This window comes from Anomalospiza imberbis, chromosome 5 (assembly GCF_031753505.1).
Source record: "Anomalospiza imberbis isolate Cuckoo-Finch-1a 21T00152 chromosome 5, ASM3175350v1, whole genome shotgun sequence".
In the NCBI taxonomy this organism is placed as follows: Eukaryota; Metazoa; Chordata; class Aves; order Passeriformes; family Viduidae; genus Anomalospiza; species Anomalospiza imberbis.
In genome coordinates, this window is record NC_089685.1 from 46,391,087 (window position 1) to 46,418,835 (window position 27,749).

The 27,749-nt window shown below is 41.1% G+C and overlaps 1 protein-coding gene across 5 annotated transcripts in view; it reads left to right on the top strand.

Moving 5' to 3' along the window:
* The window catches only part of ETV6 (ETS variant transcription factor 6), a 128,530-nt gene that overhangs the window by 5,722 nt on the left and 95,059 nt on the right, over positions 1–27,749 (top strand). The gene's annotated exons all lie outside the window — the stretch shown is intronic.

The window sequence follows — 27,749 nt, forward strand, 5'->3', positions numbered from 1 at the left end:
CCAGGTATGTTCAGCCTGAGCAAACAGACCAGACAGACCACCAAAGCTTCTGTGCTTTTAACAGTGGAGTTGTGGCTATTGATTCCTGATAGTGTGGGTTATTTTTTAGGTCTACAACACATGCCAAATTTAGACCATACTGATTCTGATGTTGCTGAGTTGTCTTCAGGCAGTGTTTTGTTGAAGCACAGAGGAGAACTACATTCTTCATCTACTTCTTTAGTAACATGTGGGACTCAAGCCTAGATTATAGTGACTGCTTTTTTTTTTTTTTTTTTTTTTTTTCTTCCCAAAAATGCCACTGCTGGCAGGAAAATAAATGCAGAAAACTCCAGCTAAAGTTAAACTAGTTTTTGGAATGTCCTGGAGCACTGGTAAATAAAGGATTTTGAAAAGGGTTAAGCTTTTCACTGATAGATGGTGTCATCTGCTGTAATGCTGTGGAGCTCTAAAGTACTGCTGGGTACAGCAGTTAAGGAAAGCTATAAATGATTCTTCATCTAAATGAATTTCCAAAGGTTATTCCTTGTTAAGCCACATGCAGTGTCTTTGCTTCCGCATTGTTCTTCTATAGTTTGCAACGACTGTCTTGATTAAGACAGTCTGGAGAGAAAAAGGGTATGAAGGAGATTATCACTGCAGTGTATGTTGATGTTCTATGGAATGTATGCACATAGAAATATAAAGCATTGCAAATAATTTTAAAGATGTGTATATTGCCAAGAGTAGCATTGGGTGTAACTGCAAGAGATGTCTTAACACAACTCCAAAAAAGTACTTTGGATGTGGCAGCTGGATTTCACATATTTAGCTATTAACAGCTGGCCAGTATTAAATCCACAGTTTGGCTGTTTAATTTTAAAGTAAAATTAGATATGTTTATGAATAGGAACAATGAATGATTTCTAGGGTTTTTTTGTTTGTGTATTTGCTTTTGTTGCAGGTTTTGTTTTGGGCTTTTTCTAGCCAGCTCAAGTAGGGTCCAATCAAGAAATTGTAAATTATTAGTTTTAGGAGTTTATTCTGGAGAAAACCAACTGGCAACCACTAAGGACTATCCTTAAAACTGATGAAATGAAGCAGAGAGTGAGGTTCTTTATATGGTTTGAATTTCAACTGAATGTAGCTGAAGTGATTTTTTTCATTATGTCTTCAATGGGATCCTCCAAAACATCTCTTAACAGAAACTAGGAATGTTTTCTACATGGTCTGAGATTCTGTGGAAATCTATGAACTTGGAGCTCTATCTACTAGGTAAATAAAATGTCTAATAACAGTGTCAGAGACAGCAGTACTAAAATTCGGAGATTAATTTATCCAGATAGTAGGACCACAACAAGGCATTTTGTAGCTGCAAACCATGTTTCCCATTTATCTTCCTCCTTTTTTTCTTACAAAGGATTTCACATAAAGGTAGTTTCCGTCATTGGTGGAGCCCCATGAAGCTTTGTTGATACTATTGGAGGTCAAACGCAGCGATCCCAGCATTTGCAGCAATACCGAGGAGCCCTTTCCTGACCTTCTGTAAGGTCTATATTATGATTTCCCCTCTCTATGACAGAACTAATTCTTTTTTTCTCCCGGTGGATTAGGACTGGAGATAGTTGTTTTACCACGTTTCCTCTTGAATGGGTTGTTCTCATCTTCCTACCTGCCTTGTACTTTAAAACATGGGCAAAGCCAAGCATTTTCTGACCTGGCCGAAGTTGAGCTTTGAGCTGGTAGAGTGTGAGGAACTTCAGATTCTGGGCTGAGGCTTTTGGTTCCACTTGTCACTGGAGGCTACTGAGAAAAACTTTCCTCTGTAGATAGATCTTCCCTGCCACATCTGTGAGAAGCTGCTTGGATGTTTCCAGTGGGCACACTGTAAAAGACTGGCTGCAACTTAAAGCCTGAAGAGCAAAGGAGGTAGTGCTGATAGGCCATTGTCACCTGTGTCACTGCCCTTCTCCTGTAGTGGCTCTGGTCCTAGCAGTATCACTCCAGCTCCATGGCAACGGCTCCCTGCAGTTCAGAGCACCACTGCTGGGTTGGGCAGCCTGGTGGAGACATGTGTAGGTGTTGGATGTCCAGCTGGCATGGATGCCCATGCCATGCTGGATGCATACCTGAGTGGCAGACCCACCCTCTCCCTGGAGGCGAGGAAATGAAGGGCTGGGCTGCTTTCAGAGAGGAATGAGGATGCACTCAATGCTGCCAGGGGGTCGAGGAAGGGCATCAGATTGCAGGAACAGGAGTTTTGATGGATATAAATTCACTTCTCAGTTGGCTGAGTGGTTGTGTCACTGTCTTATGACTTGAGCAAATGTGCTCTCTGGAATAGGACTTGGGGAAGATTGTGGGAGCAGCTTCCAGGAGAAGGTTATGGATGTAAAATATTTCATGGCTTGTGGCTTGAGATACGTATCACCCATTGCACAGTAAACACAGGGCTCAAATCCACTGGAGATCGTGTCCTAGCAAACTACCTCACAGCAGTTGAGTCATCAGAACCATCCATGACTGACCATGTGCTGGCTTCTATTACCTCCCAGTGGGGACAAATTACAACCTCAAAGTAAGAAAAGAGTGAACTAATAGTGTATACAGAGCCAATTAGCACAGCCAAGTGAACCATATTGACAGGCAGTGGCAGCAGGCTTGAAGAAGTGGGCAGAAAGTGCAGGGGTAGGGATTTTTTTTTTTGGTAGTTTTGAGTGGGGCACTTTCAAAACTTTTCTGCTTAATAGAAACAGTGAGGTCTCTTTGAGATGTTCAATGCTGTTTGCTGATAGACCTCCCAGAACTAGTCTGGCACCTGGGATCATATTTTAGGAAATAGTTTGGTTAGTGAATGAAAGAGAAAGCTGAGCTCAGTTTTCAATTTGGAGTGAAATAGGCAAATAAAACCACAGTGGGAAAGCAACAGGGAGTAAAGTAGAAATTATCTGTATACTGCAGTTTGAATCTGTTGTGTTTATCAGTTCTGATTACAGCGTGCCTTTCTGACTACTGAAAAATATACAGAAATGTGCAGTGGAGTTGCCTGGGAAAGCTTCTATAGGAAGACAGGCTGCAGTGCCTAGGACTTTTTGGCTTGGAAAGGAGACGGCTGAGGGATATATAATAGAAACTTGTAAAATTGCACAGCAGTGTAGTAAGAAAAGCAACTCTTGATAGTTCATAGTTAAGAGCAGGCAATGACATTACTAGCCAGGAAGATTAAAACAAGTACTTCTTCCATCTGTGGAGCTTTGGAGCTCACTGCTGCAGGGTGGTGTGGAGGCTAAAAGTGCAAATAGGTTTAAAAAAAGAGGGCAGATGAACATGAGGAAGATACTAAGACTAACAGCCTGTGTGTGGGGAAACCTCCCTCTATTTACCCTGGGGAAAGTTAGTTTATTCTGTGCGCTAAACCTTTCCCAAAACAGAGACTTCTTTTGGGAATAAGATCATAGGCTTGCTCTGATGCAGCGTAGGCATTCAGATGCTTCCATATAAAATTTTGTACCCTGGAAGGACAGTCTTAAGTATGCTTCTTCTTCAGACTCTTTTCTAAGTCTCAGCCCCAGCAGTCTTGATTTCAAGAAGACTAGTTAATTGTTAGTAAGAAGAAAGCTAAGGAAGAGTTGGTATCTGTGACTCAGAGACTTGTGAAGTCAAGGTTGCTTGGACTAGCAAGAGATTGGCTTTGTTTCTGGATTTACCCAGATTCAAATGACAGAAGGGAAAACACAAAATTGGAATTACAGGTCATGATTTGAAAAAGTTTTCTGGTTTTGGGGAAGAGAAAATTGATTGCTTCAAAGAGCCAAATGTGGGTTACCCATGCTTTTCCAGAGGTCTTCCAGTTACCATTATCACTTGTGTGAAACGTGTTTCTAAAGCATTAACTCCTTTTCACGTGTGTGACAAATGGGGTCCCAATTGGAACTCGTAGGAATGGGCATCAGAGTTGCTGCTTTCACTGCCTGGCCAAATGTTGCAAACATTCACTCAACTGGGTTATTTGTTAAGAAATGCTGTCATTTGTACAGACTTTGCATCATGCTTTGACTGTGTTTGTTTTTTGTTTTTGTTTGTTTGTTTGTTGTTTTTAAGTGGCAAAGAGAAGAATGGCTATACCAAATCAATTCTAGTATTCTGCATGTGTAGGTTTTAGGTATTTTCCTAAAGAGAGAGTGATTCACAGTGTTGGATGGCCATTAAAATGTATTGATGTGCAGCTAAATATGGCTTTTAACCTAAATTTAGTTTTCGTCTCTGCTAATCTATACAATGTCCACAAATATCTATTTAAGTCATTGGATAGTCTCATAATGATTTAGTTACGTTTTTATTTTGGCAAATAACAAATTACTTTATTTGCTGAATCGTTGATTTTTTTGGTAATAATTTTGCATGTTGTTATGATTGGCTTTGCAGTGAAATGTAATTGCAAGTGCAGTGTCCAGCATCAAAACCTGAGCATTAAAAGTAGTTCTTAAGAAGAAATAAAGGTTTAAAATTGTACATGAAATGGAAGAATCTGGTACATTTTCAGGTAATATTATGTAATAAATGAAAAGCTTTTTTCTTAAGCACATGAATTTTCATTTTTTTAGTTGTACTGATTGTTTTCTGTCATATTGATTTAGTATTAGTAGATTTTGCACGCTCACCTTGAATTTTTGTTGACTGGAGGAAGGAAACAAACTTTCTGTTTCTGCAGCCCTAAAGCATTTCCCAACCTTGAGTGGTCTAATCATTGTAATGATCTAATTGACTGAACAGAAAGAAGAAAATCATCTCTCCATATCTGTTACCAGAAGCTGGCTTTGCTCTTTGACAGGCTCAGGCTCTAGAGATAGAATAGTGGGTCCCACTTGTTTTAATGTGCTTTGGCATTAAGTAGGGATTTATCTTTAAAATAATTTTCTGCTATTGTTGTTATTCCTGGATATCAATAGACTCTAGTTTCATGTTTCTTAGTTTGTATTAAATGAGAAAAAAAACCCCAAACCCCTTAAAATTTCAGTTTTTAAAAGAAGTGGCCTAGAAACATTGTATATGTTGAGACATAATGTCTTGAATGCAGTGCTAGTCAGAATCTTTTTCTCTCCTCTGCATGTTACCCTCTATACTGTGTTTTAATGTAATGCTTTAGTGGTGAGATCCATCTTCTTCAGCCACAGAGTGCTGCAGCAATGGAAATCAGCTGATGTGAGAGAGATTCCTCCGGTCTGGCATCAAGGTTTGGTTTTGCAAGCAAGATGGGGAGCCATGGTAGCTGCAGAACAGGCTGTTGGTTCCAAATTACCCAAACCCCTTATGGCAGTAGTGTTCTTGGAAAGAAAAGGCTCAGAAGAAACAGGTTTTAGCTTGTGTCCTGTATTAGAGGTGTGTGTGCTTTCTAAGATACCCAAAAGTCTGTGTTAGCTCCATGTTTTAGTGTTGTCACGCCCCGCTCCCTGTGAGGGAGGGAGCCAGGATTGCCCTGCTGCACAGATGGGGAGCAATGTGGCTTCATGGAGTCCCCTTGGTGCCCATGGGCTGCAGCACAATAACCCTGTGCTTCACCAAGGGGATGTCCTCAGGCCCTTTGCCTGCAGCCTGCCTGGGTCCCCCCTCACTGCTGGCTGGGCAGGTGATGCTGAGCTCCTCCCATTGCTCGTGCTGGCTCTTCCTGCTTGGGTGAGACCCTCATGGCCCTACTGCATGTCCCTAGGAGGTGAATGCTGATGTTGAAGTCATGTCACCATCACTTGAGCAAGTCAGGTTATAAGGTGAACCTAAATACTGATGAAAGAGAGGTCTGTTTTCTTTCAGTCTAGATTGGGGTTTCATAAAAAACCTGTCTGTTTCCCATCACTGGTCCATAGAGCACCCTGTCATATGAAAAATACTTGTTCAGCTCTGTAGGCCTCAGCCTCCTTTTTGTTGAAGAAGAGGAAAATGTATTTCCCCAAGTAACAACTAAGAGTCTGTCTTTTTCTTACCCTCAATTAAAAGATGAGCATAGATAGACCCAGACTGTTGGCAGATAGTTGGCACAGCACTGAGGAAGGTGTGAAAGCCTTGGATTGCAGACATGGAGGTAGCCCCTTCCATGATTTGTCTACAAAGGACACTGAATGCTGGCCTGGAGTGAGGTTTAGAGCATATTTACATTTAAACATTACAGTGACTTTATGCATATTTAAATCTTCATCTTCTAAAGAGGAAAAAACCAGCAAACCCCAAAATAAATGAAGGGATTTAATTAGTAGAGTTGGCTAGAGTGATGGCTTTTGGGGATGGAGAAAGTACTACTTTTGGGTTGCTCTCTATATAACACCTGAGAAACAGAGCCACCTTTCACTGGCTGGTCCTCAAAATACTTTTTATCAAATTACTTGCTAAAAAAAAAAAAAAAAGGTTTAGTTGGTATCCGTGCTTCTGGAAATAAATACATATACTTGAAAAATAGACATTTTTGTTCAGAATTTGTTCCTGTGGATTTTCTCAGGAAACTTACCATAATCTTCAAAGTTGCAACACACTGCTCACCTGCATGTTTTTGTAGCCACATATTGATGGTAAGAGCACAGGTGGGCTGTCCTGCAGTTCAGGGCTGGAGCTTCTGTCTTGATTTCCAGCTAAGCTCCCAGGCTATGCTGCTCTCAGCCCACCCACCCTCACAGTCAAACACACAGAAATTTAAAGGTATTCTATGGCACTGCTGCAGGTGAAACGTGAGGAGGCTCTGCACACATGTATAGATAGGGAGCTGTTTGAACCAAACAAAGATTTGATATCTGTATTCCTGTACATCTACTCTAAGCTGTGGGATTGGAGATAGTTGTAGAAAGGAAAACAAGAACCAAAGAAGTAGGGTGGGCTTGAAACTGAAGAAATTGGAAGTGAGGATGAAGAGTTTGCTATGATGAGCAGCAAGGCCCATTGCAGACTCCTGTGGAAATCATAAAAAAATTCATAATCATTTGCTTTAGTCATGAGAGGCAGAGGCAGGGAGAAGCTGAATTGGAAAGGGTTATTTCTCATTGTATGGGAGGATCAGATGGAAGCACCTGGCAGTTTAGAAGAGTGGGAAGTCTGTTTTCATACAACATGCAGCGAGGTTCCAAAACTTGCTGCCAGCAGGTGTAATGTAGGGCCAAGCAGGCAATTGTTTTCAGAAGACAGTTCCTGCTGCAATCCCCTCTGACTGCCCCCCTGAACTGTTATGCTAGCTCAGTCTTGGGGGATGGCCGAGGAGCAGAGCTTCAGAAGCCAGGAGAGAGAGGCTCAGTTTCCATGTGTTTATTTTCAGGGGAGAAGGAGGAAAAAGAGACCGAACAATGGCAGAGTGGGTTTTTATCTAGGTTATGGGGGGTTGGGGCCATCTGGCCTTTGGCCAATAGGTTCCCTCTAGGGTTTAAGGGTCATTCTAACATTCCTATCTGTGGGGGTCTGCTGCAGGGTGATACCATTCCTTAAAGAACTGCAACAAATTCTACTACACAGATCTATCAGGACCATTCACTGCAAAGAGAACAGTGTGGTCCTTGGCTCAGAAAGCCCTTAACCTGTGGATTTCTGTGGGTGTGTGCAACGGAGAGTTTATTCCTTGTGCTCTTACCCTGAGCATTTCCTGTTGGGTGTTGCTGAAAATGTGGTATTAGCTTAGACAGACCTTTGAGCTGACCAGGACTACTGTGTTTTTCCATTTTAATTTAGGACTTTCATATTTGGTGTTTGACTCTGTACAGATGCCTCTGACAAGTGGAAAAATAACAGGAAAACCTCTCATGTGAATCAGATCTTCTGCTCTGTTTCTTGATCTTGATTTCCTTAGCAGAGGTAACCTGACCATCTGAAATTCATGAGAGGAATGTTCTTCAGACTATGAAATTAATTTTATTTGGGAAAATTCCTGGGGATTTTCCTATCCTTGACTCTCCTCTTGGCCTGTGATGCTATTTATTGGCATAAAGTGCCTTGAACTATTTTATTTCTCGAGGTTTTTCCAAATATTTAGCTGACAGGGGGTGGGAAAAATAATTAGATTGTTAGATAATTCAAATGCTGTGTGCTGTGCCAGGCACACCTCTTCCCATGTCTGATAAGTGAACACAGTGCCTTACAAGGAACTTTCTTTAGATGGCACAAACATGTAACCACATGACTGTGGCTGATGAACAGGTGTTATACAATACAGGGACAATTCCAGCACTTCCATTAATTTATTCCATTGGCATGCCTGAAACCTGCATGGAGTGACTATCTTGATTTGATAGTTCAATCTTTTTGCCTTTCAATCCCTGAGTCTTCTTTTCAAGTGCCTAAAAGCTGGGAAAACTGAGAAGGAAGTGTTGTTTACTGAGTGCCTGGACTTAATTTTTTCTACACATAACTGTTAAAAAATGAGCAAGCCAGCAGACAAGACCTTCTCGTGGGACTGTGTGTACACCAAATGTTTTCCTTCAGTGCAAGTTGAGCTATTTCTCAAACAGTGCTTGTCCTGTGCTAGTGCAGTTAGAACTAGAGAAGGGAGCTGGCTAAAAAGGAAAAAATTCGACCTGCAGATGCTTGTGTGTCCTTTACAAAGACCTCCATCTGGAATGGTGTCCTACAGCAGGCAGACATACCTGCTATAACAGCCTACTCTCACATGGTGCATCATTGCCTGGCTTTAGGTAGGACTGACTTGTGATGCCTGTGAAGAGCAACTTGCTCACCTCTAATTCTCCCTGGGTCCTGTCCCACTGCAGCAGCCTGGAAGGTACCTCTGGGGACCTTCCTTTGCTGCTCCCAGGTGCTGGCTACAGAGTCTCCTCAATGTCTAAAGATATTACACCTGCTACCAACACATTAAAACAAGCAGAAAGTCCCAAAAGATAGCTGATAGCTGAAGACATTCTGTTTTTCCAGTGTTAAACACAAGGAAGTTAATTTTATCATTCCATACAAAAGCAAGTGGAAGTATGTCTGTATCATGTGCAAAGTCTGGACATGCATTTTCCTAACCTACTGTGCAAGCACAACAGTAACATGATTCTGTGATCAAAGGCTGTATTATTTGCCACTTTTCATAGATAAATCTTTCATTTCTAACTCACTGATGTCCTAGCTGTTTGCACCCAATTATTTAGCTCCTGAATTTCCCACTCAAGCTTTGGGCATTGTTGTGGTTCATGGTGCTGTGGGAATGGGGGCTGGAGTGCCATCAGTGGACAAATAAACAGTTAATGGTGCACTCTTCAATGTAGCACTCACTTTAGGCTGGTGAAGCAGGGCTAAATTTTACCATACCTGCCTTTTTTAGTGCTCAGCCCACCCTTTTCTCACCATTACAAATGGATAGCCCTGCACAGTCATGTTGAATTTTTCTTCAGATTTGTACCTCAAGTTTTACCTCACTCTTCATAATTTTGAAGCTGCAGTCCTTAAAAGTGGTGGTGGCAAGGATACTGGAAAAACACCACCCTGGGAGAGTGAAGTGTTTGTTCTTCAAGTCACTTGAAATGGGAGCTAAATAATAAGCCTTGTTTTAGAAAGCAGAAGTATTCTATCTGATCTTGTCCTTGCAGTGGGAAAAAAAAGTGAGGATTTGATAATTTATATGGCAATACAGTTGTAAACTTGGAGTGATTTAGACTGCTGATGGAAAGTACTTTAACTTTGGCTTTTTAACTGTGTGTCAGATGAAAGGATAATCTTAGACTGTCTGATTTGCCATTGCTGCTGGGTTGCACAGCATCTGCCTAAAATGAAAAGGCAGTGTGCAGATACCAGTGTGCAAACGTATCAGGCTCACATGGACAGATCCATTGCCTGCCTTCCCTCCATTTCTCAGTCTCAGGTCTCACTGGTGTTCATTGTTAATTATTCTGGCTCTGGGCTTGTTAAGAAACCCTGAAACCTAAGCATTTTTCCAGGCACAAGTAATTAGTGCTGGGATGTTTTTTTAACTAGTGACTGGCCTTCTCTTGTTTTGCCTCTTACTCATAAGAGGTGAGGATCTTTGACGATGATGAAGAGTCCTGCTCAAAATATGGTGAGGCATGTGAAAATTGTGACTTTAGCAGGGGTTCTGGGTCTTTGGTCTAGGTTGACTCTGCCAATTCCTGAGTTACACAGCATGGCTGTACAACACTGTCACACCATCTGTCCCTGCCCCAACAGTGTCTCTGAAGGAGTATTTGCTCATATCTAGCTTTGAGATGGTTATTTCTCCACAAGTTTTTAACCATTCTTTAAAGGCGCTACAAAAGTGCACCACTGTTACTTCACTGAGGAAAAATTTGATGAAGCTCTTAAAGTAAGGTGGTAGCACCCTGAAAGATCTCATTCCACCCTTCCCCTTTCTTCTCCCATGGGCTGGCACAAATGTTGTGGTGGATTTGTGCATGATAGGGCAGCAGGTCTGGGTGAAAATGGAAAACTGATGCCAGTGCAAGGCACAACCTGGTGGGGAACAAGCAGCTGGGAACATGGAGAGGGCAGGGCATGTTTTTTTGGTGGTGGTGCTGCCAACAGATCTGCGATTAAAGCATTGATGAAACTCTGAATATACCTTTGGCCAGATCTGTGTTACATGACATCAGAACCGAAGCTTTTTAGGATTCACACCTACTTTCTCTACAAAAACTGTCCCTTCTGGCTAAATAGATTAATTACAGGAAAAGTGGTCAGGGGTTCAGGAAAACTTGATGGTTCTTTTGCTGAGACACCATCTCTGCTTTTTAAAAAAAAAAAATATACCGGGCATCTGAAGCAGCATGGTTTGCTTTTGTAGTGTGAAGGGTAGAGCTGTTGCCTGGAAGTCTGAATGAGCCTTGTGGTATCAGTGTGAGGCTCTGCCACTGTCACCTGCAACCTCCCAATCATACTGTGGCTTGCTCTCTGTTTGAGCACACTGTGGCTGAGCTGTTTCAGTTTAATTGCTTTAATTAAAAGAAGCACTCGCACATACTGAGTTTTCTGAGATAGACTGAGAAGACTGAAAGCCAAACGTCCCCGCATTAGTTGCAGATTTGTCTGTTCTGGACCACTGGTGCTGACAGACAGTCTGAACCTATTTAACCATGCAGCAAAGCGTCAAGCCTCTCTGGGTCAGGGAAGGAAGCTTGTCCCAGGTGCCTAACCTAGAGGGCATTTCAGAGTTTCAATTACCTCTTGAACTTATGTCCTCAAAACATGCAAACATGGCAATGTTCAGTCCTTGAGCCATGCTTACCACAGCCTTCCTGGGAATTTTGTGTATATGCCCAGTTTGGCATGCAAGGTATCTGTGACATCCTTTGGATAGAAAACTGGGCCAGCTCACAGATTTTGTTCTACACTTCTTGTATCTTCTGTGCTGGCCTTGCAACATGGCTGTAAAATATACCAGCCTGGTGCATGTACTCATTAACCTAGTCAGGGAGGGTAGGCTCAGGTTAAGGTTGCTCTATGGAGATACAGGAAGTTTTAGTCCAGTCCCTGCTCTGTCACTGTATTGTCTGTGACCTTGAAGTCATTTAATGTGATTGCCACTTCATAAAGTGTTAACACCTAGCAAAATGAAGTCAGGTGAGTGGTAGAAACTGCTTGTGCTTCTGTTATACAGATAATTAATAAGATCTTGCCTTAATCTCCTGCTGGAAGGTTAATGCTGCATAATTATTGGTAGTAGGACTTAGGGTTTAATAGCACTGGGGTATGATTTTGGATAATTCATCCCTTCTTTCTCTCCCCCCCAATAAAACTTTTGTTGTGAACTCTTACCTCAAAAACTTTGTAGATACCACTGTGCTGCTGTGTTGGTTAATGCACAAAAGAAGGCCTGAATCATGGCTAGGATAATGAACTTAAATTGAATGAAAATCAATATTGAAATCTGCTCAGTGTGGGACTGACTAAGTTACCAATTCAGTATTTACACCAAGGTTTTTGATTTGTATAAATTTTAATTAAATAGTTTCTTCCAGCTGGTAGCAGTTTAGATGATGTTGTGGTGAAGACTTGAGAAGTTCTCCTCCCTCCAAAGTTACTTGAAAAGCTAAAGAAGATTCTGCAGCTAAAGGAGAAATGATGTCATTCTTCATGACACAGAGATTGTAAGACAATAATGTTTTATTAGACCTGACTCTAGCCTTCACTGAATTCAAGAGGGTTTGGCTGAAGCCTGTAGTGATAACTGAGCAAGGGATGACTGATAAACTCCTTATTAGTCAGTGGCACTGGTCGTAAAGAAAGCTAGGACAAGAGACAGATGTTGTCACACAGGTAACATCAGTAGTTCTAATTCATTTTTTGAAAGCTTGAATATGAGGAAAAAAGAATGCCTTTGGTTTCAAGAAAACAAACCCTTAGAAGTTGTGTAGATGCCTAGGGATTTATTAACAGCAAACTCCACCTGTCTGTTTAATTACTGTTGATTTTATTTTGAGGTATTCTCATACAAAGCAGAATAATTCAGCAATTCAGAACTCCAATAATTCATTTGTTTTTTCCTGACTCAGCTTGAAGAAGCTGACTACAAGAACACCTTTCCCTCCAAATATAGACTAATAATATAGTCTAATAATGATAATTTCTGAATAGCAGATGATCAGAGAAGCAGCAGAAATAGGAATTGGTTATACTTTTTTCTTTTTTTTCCTCCCGAGCCTCTGCACTGCCTGCAAAGTTGGAAAACTTAAACTCACATACTGAGGGAAGGTTTGTATCCCTCCCTCCCTCCCAGTAAAATACATTCAGAAGGTCTCTGACAATAAGAAATTGGTGCAGGATCTACCTCATCAGTTTGGTTGACTGCTGTAGAAGACACCTGTCTTCTATTCATCTGGCTGTTATCTCCTTGTGGGTATTGTAACAACTGGAAGAAATCTCCAGTTGTTAAATCCCTTTCAGGTTTGTTTAAAATGGTTGTCTCTCTTGGTTTTGTGTCTTGTGCCATCTCAGAGGTGTGATTTCCTCTTTATTCTACTACTCCTTGCTGAACGCTTCACACAGTACAAAGAGGTACTGAGGTGCCAAGGTAGGAGTGCAGGCAAGTAGTGCTGTAGACTTTTTCAGCTTGGACTCAGTGGATGTCAGACAGTGAAGAGATTGGATGCTGAATGTTTTTGTTGAGTTTAATTTGTAAAGGAAAGAACCCATAGCTTAGCCTTTCCCTGTAAATAGATAGCCATTAGTTCTTGGGATGCTGTAATTAGTAGATAGAACTAAATATACAAAAGTGAGATTTTAATTTTATGTGGGGGGAAGGGCAGGGGAAGTGGTGAAAACAAATTATGTAAGATTAGAAATCCTTGATTTAGAAATGTATCTTCCACAGTTGCCCTGCTGAATGTCTGTGTATTGCCCTCCCTGCTTCTCTAAGTCCTTCCAGTCTTCCTGTGTCACTGCTAGTGTGGGCTCCCAGCTCTGTTAAGGGACAGCAGCTCCCAGGCATTATTCCCTTCCTTTTCATTTCCTGCGCTGAAACAATCCATGTTTGCCACCTTGTCTGAGATCAGGCAGTTTTCCAAGCTGCAGCAGCTGTTCGTATATTCCTCTTAGGTTATTTGAGCTGAGGCACAGAAGATTTTGGAGCTGCCCCTGCTGGGCTTACTTAAGTTTCTGGGAGTTGTTTTTGCTGTATCCATCCTTGAATTCGATCAGCTCAAGCAATGTTATTGTGCAATTTTTGTTCAGGGACCAGTACAGCAGACAAGAAAGGTGTGTGTGTATGTATGTGTGTGGGAGGTTTTCGGTCCTGTAAATAATAATAATAATCTCCAGCGCTTCACTGGTCACTTCTTTCCTCTCCCATTAGTCCTAAAGAGTGTTCCTTCATGTTTTACTGGTGATACAAGGTTTCCTTTGGAAGTTAGGTGCCAATTTGAGCTTCACTTAGAAGCTTTACCAAAAGGTTGTTAAGTGCTGAGAGAGAGCGTGAGCTCCCTTTGCGCATCTTGCCTGCTTTTGGGGTATCCCTATGAAGAGCTGCAGGTTCTTAAATGCTTTCAGAAAGGGCAGGGGGACCAGTTCCTGGAAGAGTTTTCTTTCCCTGGGGGACCCTGGAGGAATTTTGCTTGTACTTTATATCCACTTAGCAGTGAGAACAAATACACCTTTCTCTGCGTTTCTTGGAACTGGGTCTTGCTCACCACTTACATCTCTAGTAGTGGTGCTTTGTGTTTTTGTGTACTCCTGACTCCTGTGGTCCTGCAGTGGTTGTGGATTTTTTGCCTTGTGTGGTTTGAAGCAGAGTTGCTGAGGACTCTGTGTGTAGGAATAGCAGATTAGAAAATGAGAGTTTGGTAGGCTCAAAGAGCTTCCTGAAAGTGTGGGAGTGCAGGCCAGAGAAAGGAAGAGAAGTCTTTTGAAGCTGTATCAGTGCTTTACATGGACAAGAATAGCAGGCAGAGAATATTGACAGAGTGGTCTGAGGATAAGTGTTGCTGCATAGCAAAGTGTTACTACTGTAAAAATCACTGTTGTCCACTCATAAAACAAATTCTTCCAGTGTGAGTGCAGTTTTACTGGTATGGTTGAGTCACAGCACATTCTGCTCACACAGCGGTGTTAAATGTTCGTCAGACCTGGTGAACGCTGATAAGTCTGCATGTGTCGGTAGTGCACGTGCAACCCTTATAAAAATTATGGAGGGGATGCGAGGAACAGCTCAGATCATGTCTTGTGACATGCTCTGCCCCTGGGAGGAGATAGCTGGGTGTTCTGTTGCAGGTCTGTAACATGTGTGGTTCATTACTGGTGCAGCAGTGCTTGTGCCCTTCCTCCAGCTTGTAGAATGTCCTTCCTGAAAACAATTCAACTCTTTACCTGAAAGATTGTAGTGAGTGGTAACTAGGCCTTGGGTCCTTGGTGAAGCAAGGAAACATTATTTTTTTTGTGTTTTAGCTGCTGTTTACAAAGGCTTTACAAAGCAAATCAGTGTAATTTCCTGGTTTTCTAATGGAGAAACTGAGGCAGAGAGTAGCAGGGGTGAGAAGAAAGCAGCTTATGTTGCACCTACAATCCTAATATGGGAATAGCAACCTGTTTCGCTTTAGCCTGGTGCTTTGGGCACCCGTTCAACAAAACATTTAAGCATATGCTTAATGGTATGTACGGCAATAGTTCCCTTACCATTTCCTCTTTTCAGAGCATCATAAACAATGGTTCTCTCTGAACCCAGACTGCAGGGCTGTGCCCACTCATGCCAACCCATTGGAATCACCCAAGCTGTCAGCCACGACACAGCTGTTGTCAACATCTGGTCTGTAGAACCTGTTTTATCATTAAGGATGCAGAAGGTGGAGCAAAGAGTCATCTGAACAGTGAGAAAGTGGCAGTATTTGGGTTGCAGGAGATAGAAACAAGATTGTTTGACAGGTGGCTCTTGAATGCAGTTGACTTGAAAAGAAACTCCTGGACCTCCAGGTGAGCTGAACAAACACAGAGGCAGCACAGGGTCACCAAGCAAACACTTTAATGCAGCGGTGTAATGACCCATGTTAATCATGCATTGAGTATTTAAGCAGTGTAGAACCTCTGTTTAAAAACCAACACCAACCTAAACCAGCACCAACCCCCAAACCAAATGAGCAGTGACTGTTCCAATAAATCTGCTTGTGTGTCTTCAAAGACACTTTCAGTCTTTGCAATTGTATAAAGCATAAATGCTTCATGGCTGTGCTAACAGGCATACTTGTGTCGGCCCTGGAAGCTGCTTTAATGAACCCCAAGGTCTGACAGCCAGCTTCCCTCTTTTAAGAGCAACAATTTGTCGATCTCAAGAAAACTACCTTTTTCAGGATCACAGCTCAGGAGCTGTTTGTAAGGTTGTGGGATTACAGTGCCTAGAAAGCATTACAACTCCATTTGCTGCTGCATTCTCTTCGTATATCACATGAGACACGATTCATTTTTCTCCTCTGAAGACCAGCCTCAGTTCACTATATCCCTCTGGGCATGTTGATCATTCTGGGGCCTTTGCCACTGATTTTGGAAGGATGTGATTCAGACCTTTCATCTGGGTTGGATTTTCTCAGTGAGATTGTTTATGAGAGAACAAATTTCAGGATCGTATCCTAGGATTTTATATACTTTTGTTTCTTTCCATCTATAGATCCAGGATTTTTGTGAGTGTTGCAATCTTAGCATCAGGACTTAATCAACTCTGATTAGAACCAATGGGAGTTTCCATTACTAATTGCCACTGACGTAAATTCCAGCTCATAAAATTAGGGATCAAAATGTATTATGTTATTGTTATATGCTGCATTAAGTGCAATATAGATTATATATATATATATACACACACACACACACATATACACTTTTTATATATATATAATAATTTTATATACAATATATGTTATTGCTTGCTACATTTACTTTTAAGTAATGTTACTTTCTAAAATTAGAGACTACTGTAGGCTGTCTGAAGAGTTAGTCTGAAGTAGAGTAGTGTTGATTTTTTTTTTTTTTTGGTTTTTTTTTTTTTTTTTTTTTTTTGGTCCAATCCTGGAGACAGCTAGATTTTTTTTTATGGATGACTCCTTTAGTTCTCTGAGTGCTTCTTGCCTGTGCCTCAGTAATCCCTCCAATTAAGAAAAAAATCTAATTTAAAAAATATTCCTCTGTTGTCTTGTACAGAATTCAGCAACCCTCAGACATCTTACACCACAGATCATAGGCACAAGCCAGTAGCAACAATAGACAGATGCTGTCTTTGATGTCTGGAACATGCAGATAACTTTGTTTCACAGAGAAGCAAATTCTGACAATGATTGAAGGGAGTGAATTGATGTCTAAATTCATAATGAGAATATATAATGAGAAATAAATTCGTAATGAGAACAAAAATTGGTCACTGCCATTAAAGGTGCTACCAAATTAGTAAGCATTGAGTTAACATCTAATCCCTTAGCCAGAAGGGTTAAGATTTATGTAAATAACATCTGTGTAATGATTTTTTAAATGGTTAATGATTTAATAAAAGGTTGAATTAAATTTATTAAATGGTTAGTAGAAACCTAGAGCCACAACACAAGGAATATTTTCTCATTTTTCCCTTTTGTTTTGGGAGATGCACAGGGCAGATAGAACTAATGGTTCAGAAAGGGATTGCTCATCTCTGCAACATCTCAGAAGGTAGAGTAATAGAGCCCAGCTAAAGAAAGTAAGTTTCTCCCCCTTAGAAACCTACAATTTGTGATGCAAATCAACGGGAGGCATGTGTACCCATTTCAAAACTTACTCTTAGCTCACCCAGGTAATTGCCATACATGAGATTTGCATAAAAAATTTTGTTAAACTTTCATAAACAGATTACCAGAATTGTACAAAACTTCTGTGATGTAAGGTTCTGTGATTTAGGCCTGGGTCCTGTAAATGCCTACTGAGATTTTTTGGACCTGCACGTAATTTTGGCCAAATATAAGTTGAGCATCTTAATAACTTGAGGGTGAAATAATTGAAAACTTCAGTGTTTACAGTGATGATTATAGCTAAAAGACTAGAACACAGCTCTTGATCTGAACATTCCCAAATTTGGAAGTCTGAAATTCACATCTGGATAGAATTTTTAGATGGAAAGATTTTATCCTTAAAAAAAAAATAGATTACTGATGCTGAAACTTAAACAATTACAAAATAAATCCATCAGGAAATACAAAACATGGTACGGAGGATTTTTTTTTTTTTTTTTTTAAGGAATTGATTGCTGTGCTTCTCACCTTGATGTTCTCAGTTCACACTGTTAATTCATATTGCTCAAGTTATAAAAGAGGATGGTAGCATAAAGCAAGGTGCAGCTCATGGTTATACAAGCTTTGGGACTTTTGGACTGCCTGTCAGTGGGAAAGCCAAGGGTTAATGGTTGGTTCTGTCAGCTCTTGGTGCAGAGATGTGGTGCTCACACACCAGGAGCAGTTGTACAAATGCGCTCGTGTCTGAATGCCTGCAGGCTTGCGGCTCAGTTTTATATGATTGGGGTTTTTTTTAGAATCCTTTTTAAAAATACACAGGAATTAAGCAATTTCCTTTACATGGTGCCTCAGCCAAAGCCCACTGAAGTCACTGGGAAGACTCCCACTGTTTTTAGCTGGCATTCAGATCTGTCGTGTGTTCCTTACGGCCTAGGCTACTGCAAGTGTCTGTGGGGGTGTGTAACCATCTCAGTTCTTCTGGAAGGGCTGTCCTGCTGTACTTCAGTTACCATGGAATAGATTGCCCACATTACTAGCAACATAATTATTCTGGATCAAACATTCTTCAATTCCAGAATTGTCTCAGTGTGGGGAACTACTCTGGAATAAAAATCAGGCAATGGCTTTGTCTGCAATAGCTGTGCTTCTTGCTCGCTTTCTGTAGGCAAGGTGAAAGGCACTATAAAGTGAATCGCTTTTTACATCAGCACAGCCACATTCTGTGAATCTTTCCCGAATTGTTGTTGTGATTTATAAAATCGAACTAAAACATCCATCCTCCCCAGCCCCAGGTGTGCAGAAGTCCTTACTGTGGGCCCTGGCTACACTCCTGAGCCCACATTCAGGTCTGTGTAGGTATAGTTCTGTGCCTGTGACTTCAGTGGGACACTCTGTATGTACAGATCTGATGACAGGATTGTGGCCCCACAGGAGTAAGAGAACACAAGTGTTGCCCTTTGTTTAGGGATCAAACCTATCCACTCTCACATTTAATAGGAGCCCCTTATATAGAGATGCTGGAGTAATCTGGAGGAAAAGCAGTTTCATTGCCTTTTCCCACTACTAGAGATGAATCAAAACACTCAGTAAATTAATTCTTTTTATAAGGTGTGTATAGATCCTGTGAGTAGACTTGGAGCAGACTTTAAGGCTGAGAATTTACAGTTTCTATTTTTTTTAATGGATCTAACAAGACCTGCAGGCCTAAGCATTTTAAGCTCATATTACTCTTTTCTTTTTATCTGTTCCTTTAACATCCTAACTTTCTATTAATGTGAGTACTGGTGAATTCACTACACAGATACAATATTAATTCCAGACATTTCACAAGACAGTTTTTGGACATTCACCCACATGATGATGTGTTAACTTTAAAGCATGTACTTCAAAAACAAAGAAGGAGTTAAGCAAAAAAAAAAAAAAATTAAAAGGTTAAAATGGATTTATTCAGTCCCTTTCTTTGCAATACATAAATTCACATAGAAATACGGAAATAGCAGGATGAGTTAGTGTTGTTTCCGTGCCATTTTTTTATAACCACATGTACTGTTACCTCTCTGTAGCATGTTTGTTACATAGAAATAGAACACGACATTTCCCATGAAAAATGTCAAAAAAAGCGTTTTTTTTAATAGATCTCTCCTTCATGATGGAAAAAAAGAAGTTTTCATATCCGATTTCAGGAGAAACAAATTTTTCCCATAAATATAAGGACATATTTTGTTACCCACAAACAGAAAATCTGCCACTTCTCTGTATTACTTCCTTTCTTCAGATCTCTGCTATCAGTCTGTCCTAAAAGCTTGTATCAGTTAAAGCAGATATAGAATCTTATCATTATTGGACTTGGAGAAATTTGGTTGAAGACCTGGTCAGACATAATGTTCTGCCTGCAATTAATCCAAACTGAAGAGGTGCTGCCTCAAGTATGTATCACCATATTATTTGTCCCTTCCACCTCCACTCCACCTGCCTACTAAAGGCTTATTTGCTCAGCTTTGCCTCTGTAGTTGCTTCCTAATCCAGTGTAATTAAAATTATCAGTTTGGGATTTTTTAATGTGTTCTGGATAGCAGATATATTTTAAGTTAGAACATTGTCATTTTCATTAAATGGTGAAACTGGGAAGCTGAGATTCCCATCTCAGTGAGATTTAGCTCTCAGTAAACTTAGGGTCTGTTGTGGTTTCCTGAGCCAGATTTTCCCTGTCTCTGAAGCCTACTTTCTTAGTGGCACCTATATATTGAGGTAAAAATGTTTACTAGAAAGTAAAGACATTAGGACTGCAAACAAATTCTGTTTAAAAATAGCAGAGAATGTGTTTTTCCATTATAGGAAAACAATGGAAAGCAGATGGTGGGAATTTTCGACAGTGGGACTTACTTTATTTGTTGGTAGAAAAGGGCTTGTTTTGGAGGGTCCTTTGTTCTGTAAGCAGGTGGGGACAAAGAGACTCATCTCCTTCATAGCCTAAATTGTGCTGTGAACTTACACACCCCTGGCATGGGGCTTGGGCTGGGTGCTGTAGGGCTGAGGGGCCATTCCCATCTGCCTACAGACTGGGTTCCAGGTTCAGGTTATTGAAATTAGCCCCCAGCAGTTTTAATCATCTGTAATTTCATTGCCATGGTGCATTTCGTGATCCCAGCTCAGTTGGGCAGAGTCGCCGCGCGGCTCCCTTCAAACCGTGGCCCCTCTGCTGCTCCAGCCTGGTCTCTGTGTTCATGTTCATGACCCTCTATCAAGTGCTTGCAACATCTGCTCAGCTCTGTGTTCAACCCCTCGCTGCCTGGCATGGAAGTGACTCTGCTTCCTGAAAGGGCAGGGGAAGGGAGGGAGGAAAAGACAAATGGGCTGGTGCAGAGCAGCCCTTCTTCCAGGCCCTCTCTTTTGTACTAAATTTAGCTGTTGTGGCCATGAGCAGGCTTGTGCTCGGCAGCAGCACAGTGTAGTCCCTAAACCATCTCTGTTTCCTGCTGATTTCATGTTTTGCTAGGAAGGATGTGGCACAGGACTTGAGGCAGGATTAAGCAAGGAGCACGGGCATTAGTGGAATGACCCTAGGGAGAGACAGGCTGGTTCTCTCTCAACTCTGTCCAAAGGCAGGTACCTGTGGCCTGTCATGTAACAACAGGCTTTTCCTTCAGTGCTGGAATCATTCTCTTGTGCCATGGTTTAGGTGCCTCCCACATTGCCTGATGCTGAACATTTATTAAGGACTCCATGATCAAATGTTTGCGGTTTGACAGAAGCAGCTGACACTGGTTTAAAAGGAAATATTTTGTAATATTACCTCCAGAGAGCCATGGAGGAGAAACTTTGGACAGGATTTGTACTTGATAAAATTCTGTTTTGACACAGTTGAGAGAGGCAGGAAACTTCTCCTGTGACTTTTCATTATAATGTCATCATGAGAGCAGCATCTTTCGCTTCTTGAGAATCTGTCTGTCGAAGAGAAGTGTGAACAGCCATTCCTGTGGTAAGGATGTTAAGAAGAATCCAAGTTGTCTGAAAGCCTGTTTTTTGCATGAAACTTGAAGAAAATGAGGTCAAGGTTCTGGTAGACTTTGGGGATTTACAGTGGTGAAGGAAATCTTGCCTCAGTGCAATTAAAATTTAACTGAAGAAATAACTTCTGGTTTGTTTGGTTGTTTTTTTTTTTACTGTAAGATTTCCCCTCTTGGCTTCAAAGGTCTTTGAATAAAGAATTATATTGCTGTAGTCTAGCTGAATAAAAGCAATGAAACAGCCTGTGACATCTACAGTTTGTACATTCACCCTTAATGTGCTCATATATCGCATGAAATAATCAGGTATGGATTTTTTTTTTTTTAATATAGAGACCTGAAGTTTTCTGAAGACAGAGTTGGCATTTTGGCCAAAGATTATATAGATGCATCAGAGAATCATAACCTCCAGTGCAGAGAGGATCCATGTGTCCTTTCCTGGTCTGTTCTCAAGGTTCAGTCAGGTCCTGCTTCTCAGCCATGAAAGCTTATTTAGGCTTTTGTTATCTATACTGAGATGGCTTAATGATACTTAGCATAGGAAAGTACTGCCTTATGTTTAGAAATTAATCCTGTCTTTCTGGATGCTGAGGATTTACTCTTGGCCTAGATTTAGTGTTAGTGTAAGTGAGCAAAGCTTCTTTTCTTTGTTCTTCCCTTGTTCTCTGAAACAAATGTCTGAAATTTATAGATAAAGAAAAAGATAGTCATGTGGATAATAATGTTCTTTAATGATATTATAGCCCTGTAAATCTGTGTCAGGGAACTTGCACCTGGGAGTATCCTCATTGCTGTACCAACTGGCTGGCAGAAGTTGAATAATTTGTGGATATGGGGAACATAGATATGTCAAATGTGTACCTAATATATGAAAACACATATTGTACCACTTGTGCTAGATTTTTTGGAGTAGGGAAGTGTGTTGTGGGGTTTTTTGGTTGGTTTTGAATAGTGGTCTAGATTGCATACCTTAAATAGCGTGATTTAGTAGGAAGTGAGAAAAAACCAAACACCTTGAGAGACTGACCACTAAAGATTTGTCCTCACTGCTCTGTCAATATACCTGGTAGCTCCAGTTTCCCCACTACTCCCTTTCCTGTTTGCATACCCATCCTTACCTCCACTAGAGCGCTGCTTTCTTCTTGAGCTGAAGTGGTTGAAACTTCTGGTTGCCAAAGCTTCAGTTAGGAAAATAGCAGAGTGTAAGCCATCTCCGTTCCATTAACTCAGCAGGTGTGTGTAGCTAATCAAATGCCTCTGCTTAACCTGAGGGTCACTTTTGCCTAGGTTTGACCCCCCAGTGGCTTCAGGACTTTGCTCTGGAGCAGGTAAAGAGCACTCATGCAGTCCCTTTTGCCTAAAATGCTTTTGGATTGTAGCTCCTGGTGACAGGGCAGTAAGGAGCAGGAGTTAAATATCTGCAGTTGTTCATTAAACCCAGGCATTTGGCCAGGTGGGAATCTGTGGTCCAGTGTGAATTCAAAGGGTGCAATTGCAACTGACTCCCATTTACTAACATAGGAGTAATATTTACTAGCCAACACTGACTTCAGGATGACCTTTTTATGTGGTTGTCCTGGGCTGATACACCACTTCTGAGATCAATACCATGCTGTATGTTTGGTGCAATGTCTGTTCTGGTGAGTATTGAGATAAATTGGTTCAAATTAATACAGGACAAAGGAGCTTCTAGGTGATCCCTTGCATAGCAATGAGTTTTATAACAAGATTAATGTTGAGTTGTATCTCTGTAAAGAATGCAGGTGGCTTTATCTAAGTAATTTTTCAGATGCAGCTGGTGTGGACTGACCAAAAGAAATCTTGCAATTTTGATTTAATCAAAAGGATTAATGTTGCCAGGGTGTGAGGGTGGAAAAAAATTATTTTCTTTTAGGAAAAAAAAACCCTGCCTTCATTGTATTAATAGCACCACCTGTATTCTGAATAGTGAAAACTCCATCTCTCCCTCTCATCTCTAGGACTGTTCTTTAGGGCTTGCTGAAGTATTTGGATTTACAGTTTTTTCTGAAGTCTTCATAGCTAGAGCCCTTAAAGTTTGTATTTCCATGGTGCAGAGGGGGTGGAAGAAGCCCCACCACCTTCAACAAAAACAAGATGTTTATGCTTCTTTTGACATTCACAGCTCTTGAATGTAAGAGTCTGCTGCTTCTACAGACAAGGGGGCTTGTGGTGTTTCCTCTCACTTGTTCTCATGGGTGACTCGTGTTTCCTTTCCATCCTCAACAGTGAGTTCTGATTCTTTTTCATGTTCTCTGCTATATCTATGAGATAGCATTGTTTCCCATTTTTCTTTTCTCCCATGCACTAGAGAATTTGTGCCCTTAAGCTTCCACCTGTCTCTTAGTATCTTAGTAACAGGATTCCTCATTCTGTCTCCAAACTAGGAGCTCCGGGTACATCTGATAATAATTTCTGATGTGCCAAGGGTGGTATGTGCATCTCCCAAGAGGATCGATGTTTTGGGGTTTTGTGGTGGTGGTGGTTTTTTGGTGTTTTTTTTTTTTTGTGGTTTTTTTTGTGTTTTTTGTGGGGTTTTTTGGTGGTGTTGTTTTTTGTTTTGTTTTGGTTTTTTTTTCCCCATCTGTTTTGTAATTACAAGCTTAGCTATGGCCAGGGGTATTACCATGCTGCAAGGTATCATGGACTATGTCACCAGCCAGGTATTGCAAGTAATAGGAGCAGGTAGTTCAGTTCCCTAAAAATTCTAGTATCTCTATTTTCCATGTTTGCAATTTCCAGTGTTCAGCAAAACCTCTAGATCTTGTCAGTAGGAATGTACATGCTTGCTCACAGGGGTTTTTTAGCTTAGTTCATGCAACATCAAATATTAACATCTTGCTTTTATTTTTGCATATGTGCAGGTTGAGGTGAGTTTCAGCACAGGTTTCTGATTATTACTGTAATTTTTGGCATTAAGATTAAAGTTGAAATAGAGATATGTAGTAATATGCATCTACAGCATAAGTGTATGTTTATACACATGTTGAAAGATAGAAGAGCATTGTTTGAGAGACTGTCCACTGTTTCACCTACATCAGTTAAGCCAGTAAAAAGTTTTAGGTTTCCATCCAAACCAGGCTTACTCTGCTTTTAAATGTATTAGTAGCTTTAATATTTCCACTCTGGGACCTTGGATCATTGTACTGTGATTCCAGTTTGGATGGAGATAGGGAGAAACTAAATACGTTTAAAAATACGTTTTATTTTTTGCTGCAGCTCACAAAGTTACGTAATTTTAGCACTGGATTGAAGGCAGGAGGCAAACAGAGTGGTCTGTAGTTGACTGCATGGCAACTGCAGTTGCGTGGATATCATCCCGTCATGTGCCCAGTGTCTAATTCTGATTGGATTCTCCTGGTGTGAAGAATCACACTTGCCATCAGTGGGATGTCCATCTGTCTGAGCCTGAAAGCAGCTCAAAGATGCAGGCTGTAGAGGAGGAGTCTGTGGGATGGCCTCACTATGCCTATGAAGACCGATGCACATGATTTATAAGCATCCAGTCTGTTTTGAGGCATCCTGTCTTGCACTGCTATGTGGTTATGAATGTAGATATTACTGTTGAATTCCTCTGTGGTGGCCACTGAGGGAGCTGGGCACGCAGGCCGTTTGCAGACATTGGGGGTGCTGTTTCTGTGGGGCTTGCCAGTGTTAGGAGGTTATTCTCATTTAAGGTGATTTTAAGGATTCTCAACAGCTTTGATTTTTTTCCTTTTGTTCTTCTTCTTTTTTTTTTATTGCAGGTGTGTAAGGAGTGGTGCCTATTCACTTGCTGTACAGTGAGATTATATATCCTTCATAAATTGTTTGTAAATCACTTTGGGATCTTTCTGGCTGACAGGCAGATCCTGTGTAAGCACATCACCCAGCCCTGCAAAGCCCAAGCCTTAGGGAGCTAAACTGGCTGCCAAAGCAGCAGGTGTGTCAGCTCAAAGTTACCTGTGAGGAGCAGCTGTAGGCTCGAACTTTGCCCGTTTATTTGCTCAAGGCTTTATCTCATCCTTTATTATACAGCCCAGTGAAAATGAGTGTTTGCCCTGTCAGTTAAAGCAGGGCCATGGAGTGGCAGCTCCGCGTGTGCCCAGTGGCCTCACGGGTGAGCGAGCGGAGCTGTCGGTTGGGGGAAGGTTGTGCTTCATGTGCCATCTGAGGAGATAGGGACACCTGAGCAAACAGTGGTCACCCTGGGCTCTGGGGTAGGGTGACTGGTTTGGTACACTCCACTGATTTTTTTTTCTTTCTTTTTTTTTTATTATTTTTTTTAATGTCTGTAGCTTTTTTGTTGTTGTTGTTTTGCAGCTAGATTTTGACATTAGAGCAAGGTAAGAACACTCCAAACAGAAAGTTAAACTTGCATTTTACTTGTAATTTTGCTTCAGGATTGTGCAAGGGGACAGCAAAATTAATATCAAAGCAGAAATTTCTTCTGAATCAAGGCCAAGTGGAAAGTGTAGCAGCACAGTATGCTGCTGTGCTCAAGATTGTTATTCTGAAAAAAACCAAACAAAACCAACAATCCTCAACGTTTAAAAAAAAAAAAAACAACTATGTAGCAATTGAAAAGGCTATTTTTGGTGTTACATTTTGATTTTAGCCAGAATGCATATATTGAGGGAAATGTTTACTAACATTTCTTACTGCTTCTGGTCTTCAGACCCCTGGCAGCAGACTTAGAGCCAGGCAATGATGAATAATTTTTGCCTACTGCCTTATAGGAGGATAAAGTGGCATCAGTTTCTGGAGTTCAGAACTGTTTGCTGTTGGAGTTCAGGCATCCATATCCCAGCACTGGCTGGGAATTGGACATGTGCAATGTAGTAGTGACAGACCAAATATGCAGGAAACCAGCTACTTGCTCAGAAGACCTGATCTCTGCCTCAGCTCACCTTGAGCAGTTCATTTGACTACTCTGTGCCTGTTTCCCATTTTATCTGCCATGTAACTTATCTCTTTAGCTGTTAAACAATTTTAAATGGCACTGCCTTCCACTATTCAAAACAGCTGTTCAACTTCAACACAGTTTTAATAATAAATGTAAACAACTATGGTCTTCAGATAGTCAAAATAAATTTAGGAGGATTCTGGTTAATTTCTGGTTTTTCAGCTGTGTTACCAAGAATTGATCTTTGGACCTATATAACCAACCTTTTTCCTTAGTTGCTTTCTGTTATTCTGCCTTTCGAAGGACTTTGTGGAAAAGAAAGCAGTATAAAAATCACACAACCGGTTTGGCAGGTCTGGTATAAACAGGAGAAATGCCAGGAAAAGTCTTATGTCTTTGTTGCCAGCTTAAAAAAAAGGGGGTTAATTTTCTCCTAATGAAAACTTCAGCTGTTGCTGTGTGTGAGGTGGACTGTGGGGATGGGCATGTGGTGGAAGGGGCTTGTAGTGCTTGCTGGAAGGATCATTCCCTGAGATGCTGGGAATATTGTCTCAGTCACCTTCTTGGCTGTAGGAACAGAAGAAGCATTTTATCATGGTTCTTGTAAGCAGCTTTGTTTTTTTTTTTTTCCTTCCCCCATTTCCTCTGACAGTCTCACAAGTCAGCTCTGGTGTTAAACACACCCTCTTGATTAACTGGGAGTGATTGATGTCCCCCTGTTTTGCTTTGCTTGTACCAGGAGAGAGTTGTGCTGGTATTTAAGATTGTGTAGCTCTGAGTTGGGATGGGTGAGGAAACCTGCCTTCCCTAATGGATCTGTGCCGTTGCATAACCGTGGGAAGGGTTGGAGCGCCTCTGTCCTGGTTCTTGTGGCAAAAGAGGGATATGTTTCTGGAACGGCTTTGAAGCTCCCTTCTGATTGCGGCCCTCTCTGCTGCCGCTTGTGAGCTGAGAGATTTCAGTCAATGTGTTGACAAGGAGGAGCGTTAGAAATCAGAAGTTCCCTCCCATGAGAAGGATGTTTAAAATCAATGCTAAAATGCAAAATGAAAGCATTTGGAGAGCTTTTGCAAGTTGTCTGTGTAATTTTACTTCTCTTGTAGTTCATCCTTCTGTTTCTAGAGCAGCAGCATAACCCCAGAAACACGGCCATGTGGGTAGAGTGTTGAAATGGGATTTAGGTAACTTGTTACTTCTTCCTGCACCTGTGTTCCTAACTGTAAACTAGGGTTCAAACAGGCCCTTCCTGTGGTGCTTCACTGTCTTGAGTATTTTGGCTTTGAGCTCATCAGGGCTGTCCTCTGCTCACTATTTCTGGAGCACCTTTGGCAATGGTGCGGTGTTTGTTTGCTTCTGAGTGCTGTCACTGTATAAATGTTGAGTCTTAACAGTGGGGTTCACAGCCAAAGAGAGTTCTTGGGAGAACATACTGTCTTCTAAGGTGTCAAAGTAGGTTTTTCCTCAGCCTCTGTATCCTGATTGGGTACCCTAATCTGCTTATGTTTTGGTCCCTCCACTTGTAAAGGTGAGTGTAATAACACTTCCCTTCATTGCAAGAAAGTACTAAAGGTATTATATTACATATTTAAATAGTGTGGTAATAAGGACCATGAAGAAGCCTTCAGATTGAGTTAAAATGAGCTTAAGATTAGTACTTTACTCTTTTTTAAATACATCTGAAGTTTATTTCAGCTGGCTTAGTTCCCAAGCTTC